This window comes from Sarcophilus harrisii, chromosome 6, assembly GCF_902635505.1.
Source record: "Sarcophilus harrisii chromosome 6, mSarHar1.11, whole genome shotgun sequence".
In the NCBI taxonomy this organism is placed as follows: Eukaryota; Metazoa; Chordata; class Mammalia; order Dasyuromorphia; family Dasyuridae; genus Sarcophilus; species Sarcophilus harrisii.
Genome location: NC_045431.1, coordinates 108,507,714 through 108,516,488, shown reverse-complemented (window position 1 = coordinate 108,516,488; position 8,775 = coordinate 108,507,714).

The following is an 8,775-nucleotide window of genomic DNA, read 5'->3' as shown; positions in this document are numbered from 1 at the left end:
TTTTATAGCGTGAATATCAGTATTGCTATTACCACTATTTTGGCTATGGTGGTTGGTATCAAGCTCAACCTTATACTTTTAATTCGTGGTTTCTATGCTACCACCCTGTGAATCACTAAAGATTCTGGCTATTGCTGGTCTCTATATCCTTCTTATTCTACAATTTTCATCGAGATATTGGTTCCATTTTACCTGTTTCTTTGACAGGCTTCATTTGAATATTGAAGTTTATAGTATTTTTCAGTTACCTTCTAAAATTCTCTGATTTTAGGTTTAGCTTTAGGAGACCATGACTCCTAACACAGGTGGTCTCTATCTATCTATTCAATCACCTTTATAGAGATCTGCTTCTATTCCCCATTTTATAGATGACAAAACTCAGAGGTTAATATGTGGCTAGTATGTGTCTGAGGAAGAAATCAGACTGATGGATCCTTATTCTAAGCCTGGCACTCAAAAGTAAACTTTGTATTAAACAGTTTTCTCCATTTTAAAAAATATTTCTGTGTCAGGGATGATAGGGTAGTTACAATGTCAACTGGGAACTGGTAGAATCATATGTGATACAACCTCTCACAGCACACTACTGCCATGATCCTAGCTCAGAATTTCATACTTCTCATACAAACTATTTTAATGGTCTTCAAACCAATTTTCCAAGCTTTAGGAGCTTCCCCCCCCACCAGCCTATCTTATGCACTATTTTACCAACAGGAAGACATCCTACTTTCTTTTTTTGCTTATTTTATTATTTTTCTTTTTATTTTTGAGGCAATTGGGGTTAAGTGACTTACCCAGGGTCACACAGCTAGGAAGTATGAAGTGTCTGAGGTCAGATTTGAACTCAGGTCCTCCTGACTTCAGGATTGGAGCTCTGTCAGATCTCCTACTTTTGACTCAAAAATATCAATGGATCTTACACATCCATCTAATTAAGAACTCCTAAAACCAGTATCTGCAGCCTTCTGTGATTTGGTTCTAATTTACTCTTGCAGCCTAATAAATTATTATTGCTCTCTTTTGTGCATTTCATACCACAGGAATAAGTAACTCTACAATTAGAAGATCTATGAAGGCAGGGATCATGATTTATCTTGACATTTTCTTTTTTATGTACCTAGTAAAGTATTCAGTACACATTAGCCACTTAATAAATGTTTGTCACCATTCTTACAACATACTCCATGCTTTTCTCCTGTGATTTCATTTACTTAGAATCTGTGGAAGTTACTGACCTTAGCTCTGCACTTCTTTACCTTCTCTATACTCTCTGCCTTCTACCATTTTTATAGAAAACCATTTATATCTGATGTATATACCAGGATTTCTCTTGAGGGACAACATGTTTTTAGGATGATCTTCTTTGTTAGGAAGACCAAACTAACTATTCCCTATGCTGGGCCTCTTTTCCTATTCTAAATGATGAGTTTTTCCTGGTTCCTCTATTTAAGAGAAGCTCCCAGACTGGCCAACTGTCATTTCTACCTCAGCATTGACTCAGCTTTGCAGACTTTGATGCCATACCTCAGCTATGGTCCTACCCTGTAATGTCCTTCCATGCCTAGGTATTCTCACCCTGGATCATCCATACTCCATGCCAGACCCACCCTCCCCTTGATGAATTATTTCCCAGGACCTCTATTTTGAGGAAGGATACAATTCAGCTAACCTTCATTTCTCCTGCGCTTTCTGACTTCAACATCTCCCACACCCCATGTAGTAGGTATATCATCTCTCCATTTTTTCCGGTCCCTTTTCTATGTTGATTTATTCCATTATAAAGTTAATTGCTCAAGTAATGAACTGAACCAGCTATGCCCAGAGAAAGAACTCTGGGAGATGACTAAAAACCATTACATTGAATTCCCAATCCCTATATTTATGCCCACATGCATTTTTTATTTCCTTCACAAGCTAATTGTACAAGATTTCAGAGTCTGATTCTTTTTGTACAGCAAAATAATGTTTTGGTCATGTATACTTATTGTGTATCTAATTTATATTTTAATGTACTTAACATCTACTGGTCATCCTGCCATCTGGGGAAGGGGGTGGGGGGGTAAGAGGTGAAAAATTGGAACAAGAGGTTTGGCAATTGTTAATGATGTAAAGTTACCCATGCATATATCCTGTAAATAAAAGGCTATTAAAAAAAAAGTTAATTGCTCAGAGGTAGGGGCTCTCTTTTTTACTGTTTGTATTTGCCTAATACTTAGTAAATTTTTAATAAATTGCTTGTTGCCTTGTTTTGTTGTTTGGGATGGATTTATCCTGCCAGAATGTTTGATTGAAAAAAATTTTGTAAAACATTATTATTACTCTGAATTAACATGGTTATTAATTACTTGGATATTTGGACTGTTGTAAGCTCTCTGAAGGCAGAGATCATGACTGATACATCTTTTCCCTAGCACCCAAGGTAGGGCTTCATATATTATCATAAATTAATAACAATATATTACCAAATATATTAATAATAAATCAATGAAGTATTAATAAAGTTTATTAATTAATATATTAATAAAATCAATATGTCAATGATAAAGTTAACATGCATATATTTTTTCCAAAGAAGTCTATTTTTTTCCTCAATCATTTACCATTTAATCATTAATTTCAAAGAATCTCCCAGTTTCTTTTCCAAAATGGGGATCTGAATCAGTTTAATACATTTTTAAAAAAAAGTTAAATTATAATATGATCAAAAACATTTGAAATGATCAAACATTTCAAAGGGAAAAATGATAGTTTTTTTCATTATGCATTATTTGAAAAGATGTAAGGTGTTGGTATTATTTTGCTTTTTAGCAGCATTTTGAAAATGGATGGATCATATTAGATTGTCTGACTAGGTCCACAATGACAAGAAAACCTAGGACTTACATTGTCAGGCTAGGTTAACCTCATTCCCTTCTTTTACCTTTATCTTTTATATATTGGTGTCTACTTAGGCAGCAAACATCTGTCAAGTGATTAATATGTCTGGGAAAATTCAAGTCATGGTTTATTAATTGTGGCTGAATAGGGCATTAAGCAAAACTTAGTCACACACAAAAAAAGGAAAATTAAATAAGTTCAATCCAGGCAAGCTGAAAATAGTCATCTGTTTTTACTTAATTTATAATTTGATCACTCAAGCAAATTACTGATGATATGAAGCATCCTCTAAATATTAATGATCAGGCAGTTTTTTTTAATAGTGCTTGAGTGGCTTCCTTTTTTTTCTAGAGAATTTTATGAAACTGACATTATTCATTTTAAAAAAATGGAAATGAATTTTAATTATATAATGTTTCAATATAATACATCACATTTTAGCATTATATAAAATGCCAAGTATAATTATAATACAAAATAAAAATTCATGTTGTTTCACATTTTAAAATACATGAAAAGTAACCCATTAAAATTTACTTTAAAAATATGCCTTCTCTCTGCTTTATAATTTTAACAAGGTTCAGTAAGAAATTATTGATTTTTTTTAAAGAAAATGTTAATTGGTATTTAGATAATATATTAAATAATTTAAAAACTTTCTTGTAAAATATCAATTTTTACATTTTTCATCCCTCAAACTAGAATTGAGTCTAGAGTTTCAAATTAGATTTGATTCCTAAAAGACAAATGTTTATATTATCTATTTCTTTTGCATAGTATTGTGACAATGTCTGCCTTTTAAATAAACTTGTATTAATAGTATCATTTTTAAGCTAGATGGGATCTTTTAAACAGCTTATTTCAGTTGTCTCATTTAAACTTAAAAATAATAAACTTAATAATTAACAGTATATAGTGAACAGAGAGACAATATTGACATTTGAAAGTTATGGTTCAGTTTCTGCCTCTGAAATACAATAATGGCTGTAAAACCTTATAAAGCTTTTTTTCAGGCATATCTGATTCATTGTGACCCCATTTAGGGTTTTCTTGGCAAAGATACTGGAGTGGTTTACTATTCCCTTCTCCAGATCATTTTACAGATGAGGAAACTGAGGCAAACAGGGATAAGTGATTTGCTCTGGGTTACACAACTAGTAAGTATTTGAGACTGGATTTAAATGCATCAAGACAAATCTTCCTGATGCCAGATCTTGAATTGTATCCATTGTGCCATCTAGCTGGCCAATCTTATAAAGTTACAGAAAATTTAAATAGCTTCAATATGATTATGGTGTTTTGGTAAGTTTTAATAACTAATTTCTTCCCCCAAAAAAAGAATTCTCATTTTTAAGTGTATTCTGCATTATCTGTGAAAATGAAGGTATACTTATTAATGGACACAATTGGAAATTAAACTCCATCTTCTGATATAGAGTTCAGTATTTCTTTCACACTGAACATGATTCAGGTTAGGTTTTCTTATTTGAATCTAATGTCATTATAATTGTAGCATGAGACGCTACTCCTCTGGTCCAATTTTGGATATTTGGGAGAATCCCAGTTTGGCAAACATGCCTTGATGTCCACTTCTGTTCATTTTCTAACAAAGGAATCAAAAATCAAATAGCAAAGCTTTTAATTAGGACAAAATACTAAAATAAATAATTACAGAAGAAAGTAAAATGGAGAGAGAAATAATGTCCCTGATGGAAGAGGGCACATTCTCAAAACAATTCTTAGCATTATCTTTGGGATGGATTGTGTCTCAGCTATGTTCCTTTCCATCTCCTCAGCTGCTATTCTTTGTGACTGCCCCTGGCTGCTTTTCTTGAAGAACTGCTACTGAGCTATTATCCACAATGCTGAGCAGCTACTGGACTTCTCTGAGGGTCTGTTGCTACTCTCTGCTACTAGGCATCCTTTCATCTCCCACCATACCTCTGGCAGCATTTTAGCACCAGTACAATGTAAAAAGTTGTGAAGGTTCAGCAAGCCTTAAAGAAACATTTAGCAACAATAAGACTGGCTCATTTATGTCCAGGTTGCTATTATCCTTAACGTATTTTGTATTATACCCCTAAGCATGCGATTTTGAGAGTCTTTCATTGTGTCTGACAGTTTCATATTGACATATATATTATATGGTATTTTCCTTGAGGAAAGGAAAATCTTTTCTTTATTTCTAGTCCCAATTTGATCTTCCTTGCTTAAAATTTTTTGTTGATGATTGAACTAGTTCCCTCAGAACTTGATTAAATTGGATATATGAGTAAAAAGTAAAAAAAAAAAAATATTATGCAGGATTAATTGTAGGTGTGTACTTCATACAGGCCACACCCAATAATTATGGATATACCCCAGAGTTCTCTCTGGGGCCTTCTTCTCTTCTTCTATATTATTTCACTTGATGATCTCATCAGCAGATTTAAGTATCCTCTCTGTGCTGATGATTCTCAAATCTATTTATTAATCAAAAAATTCAATAGACACTTATTTAGCAGCTATGATGTATTTGACACTAAGAACCTTATAACCTGAGAATGAGTCTTGATCACTTAACCCCATATCTTTTCTCTGGAAACCTCTTTTACCTTTGTCATGTAACCTCCAAATGCCTACTACACTAGCCTAGTAGCTACATTCTGGCTATTTGAAGTTTCCACATCTATCATTTGTTCATTCAATCAATTAATCAATAAATATTTACTAAACACTATGTGCCTAGTACTGTGAGATACAAAAAAGAGGCAAAAGATAGCCCTCACCCTAAAAAAGTTTACTATCTAATGGGACCTTACAATCTCTACTTATTTTTTGTCTTGTATTTTGTTTATTAAAGCTTTCTATTTTCAAAACCTATGCATAGATAATTTAAAATACCCTTACAAAACCTTGTGTTGCAAATTTTTTTCCTTCCTTTCCCCCACCCTCTCCCCTAGACAGCAAGTAATTCAATATATGTTAAACATTCTATACATATTTCCACAATTATCATTCTGCACAAGAAAAATCAGATTTAAAAGGGAAAAAATGAGAAAGAAAACAAAAGGCAAGCAAACAACAACAAAGAGGAGAAAAAACTATGTTGAGATCCACACTCAGTTTCTATAATCCTCTCTCTGGATGCAAATGGCTCTCTCCATCACAAGACCATTAGAACTGGCCTGAGTCACCTCACTGTTGAAAAGAGCCACATCCATCAGAATTGATCATCGTATAATTTTGTTGAAGTTGTTATTTTTTTCCTTTATCCTCTCTTCTAACTTTCTTATAACTATCCTATAACTCTCAGTAGCCTAAACTCGAAATTTAGGTATCACTCTTGACTCCTCATTCTTTCTTGCCCAAACTTCCCATATCTAATCAGTTAGCAATTCCTATTGATTTTACTTTTCTAATGTCTCTTACATAAGTCCCTTCCTCTCCTTTCACCCAGTTGCCAACCTGTGCAGCCCCTCTTTTTTTTTTTTTTTTTTTTTTTTAAATTGCAGTAGCCTTCTGCTTTGGCTTTCTTGCCTTCTGTCTCTCCCTACTACAATTTATCCTCTGCTTGGCTGCTGAAAGGACCTTCTTAAAGCAAATCTGACCAAGTCACTTAAGAGCCCCCGTCAAATTCCAAGATTCCCTATTCAAATTTAAATTCTCTCTTTGGTATTTATAGCACTCTTGTTTTCTTATAATTTATACCTCTTTGTGTAATCTATGATCCTATGACACTAGTCTCCTTATTTCTTGCCATCTCCTAATGCCATGCCTTTTTATTAGCTGCCTTCCATGTTTGGAAGACTTCCCTACCTTGTCTCAGCCTCCCAGACATACAGGTTTCCTTCCTGCCTCAGCTCAAATCTAACCTTCAGTAAGATGCTTTTTCTAATCCCTCACAATGCTAGTGCCTGCTTTCTGAGATTACCAGCAATTTACTCTGCATCTCTCTTTTATGTATGTATCAGTTTGCATGCTGTCCCCCATATTCGAATATGAGCTTCTGAGGAAGTATTATCTTTCCTTTCATGCTCTAGTATGTAGAGTAGTGACAGCCAGATACATAACAAGCACTTATGAAATGTCCTAACTTGACTTTAAAATTTATGTTTCTTCTACACATGGATCAATGAAAAATTTAATCAAGGACCTGCAATAAGTGCTAGCTTACATACCATATAAAAATAACAGGGATAGTTCAAGAGGCCATAAGATACAAGATTTAGGACTGAGGAGAGGTTAATTTGGGTTGTTCATAACCCAGGGGAAAAAAACAAACCCTATTAGCCAATATCTTGTCCTAGTACTATATCAATTTTGAAAAATGGTTCAAATGCTTCCCCTCCCCCACTTTTTAATGGAGGAAAAAAAAACAAGAACCCATTTTGTATCTTACTATAGCAACCAAATCAAGTAAACCTTGGAAAGTATATTTTCCCCCCAGATGTTCATTTCTGGAAAATTGGAGTGGATCAGTCTTATCTCAATGCTTGAGAATTTACAGGCACAATATCAGAAAATCCTAAAAGAAAGCCAAACAAATAAATAGCACCACAGATTCAATATAAAAATGCAGGGTTTTATATAATCCATGCTAGTGTCTTTTTTATTGATAAGTCACATTTCATTAATTCTAGCTTTATTGGTATTGGTCATTATGTAAAGTAGAGGAAAATATTTTTCTATTAATTTTATTTTAGTGGCAAAACCCCTGGAAACTAAGGGGCAGGGTTCTTATTAACTGGAGAAAGGATGAACAAGTTATAACTTATGAATATATTTTATTATATGAAATGATGAAGCAGATGGTCTAAGAGAAATCTGAGAAGATTTGTATGGACTGACACAGTAAAGTAAGGAGAACCAGGAAAATAATTTATAGAATAATAATAGAATTGTAAATGCAAGCAACTTCAAAAAACTTGAGAACTGATTAATGATTACATTGATATCCAGCCATGATTCCAGAGAACCAATGATGAAGAAGTGTCAGAGAGGTGATGTTCACATGGTCAGTTTGGGAATTTATTTTCCTTGACTCTGCATGTTTATATACGAGGATTTTTCTTTTCTTTTTTTCTTTTTTTTCTTAATGAGAGTGGAGAGCAGTAGGATGGAGAAAAAATAAATGCTTATTTATCACAAAAATAGCAATAAAAATGCAATTCCCTCCTCTAACAAAATAAGGGGTAAAAGTTCTCTGCTTAAATAACCCAGAGGTCTGTTTTTAGAAGCTTTTCTGCAAAAAGCAGAAAAAGAGCAGTAGATTTGGAGATCAAAAGTCTGGATTCAAAACTGTCTTTACTATTTAGTTTCAAGGAAAGTGGCTTCATCCTTCAAGGCCTTAGCTAGTTTAATTGATTAATGAAGGATTTTATTAGATAAATTCTTATACCTCTAAAATTTGATGTTTAAAGTCTATCTTGATCTTTTATGACTGACTTTTGAAGATTTTTCTTTTGACTGAACTCTTTACACATAATTCAGGAACAGGGAACCTATCATCTAAAGCTTAGTAAAGTCTTCTAAGGCAAATATAATATTTTGCAAAATTAGAGATTTGAATTTCTCCCAACCCACACTCAGGTGATCTTATCATTAAAGTAATGCTAATTATGGCTCTCATCAAGTTTTCAGGTGCTAACACTGAAAAGATTTGATGATTTCTTTCTTATTGGGTTATTCATGAGCTCTCAGCTGGTATATTACCCCCCAATATCAAATATCAGTTAGTGCCTTTTTAAAAATTATTTGACCATTTAATTAATTGACAACATTCCTTTATTATCCTAGTAAATATGATTCTCCTTCCCTTATTCAGATATTAGGTTTTCCTTTTGTTCCTCTATTCATATCTTCTGTCCTTTGCATTGGCCATAACCCAAGCCTGTAATGATGTCTTTTCTTACCTCT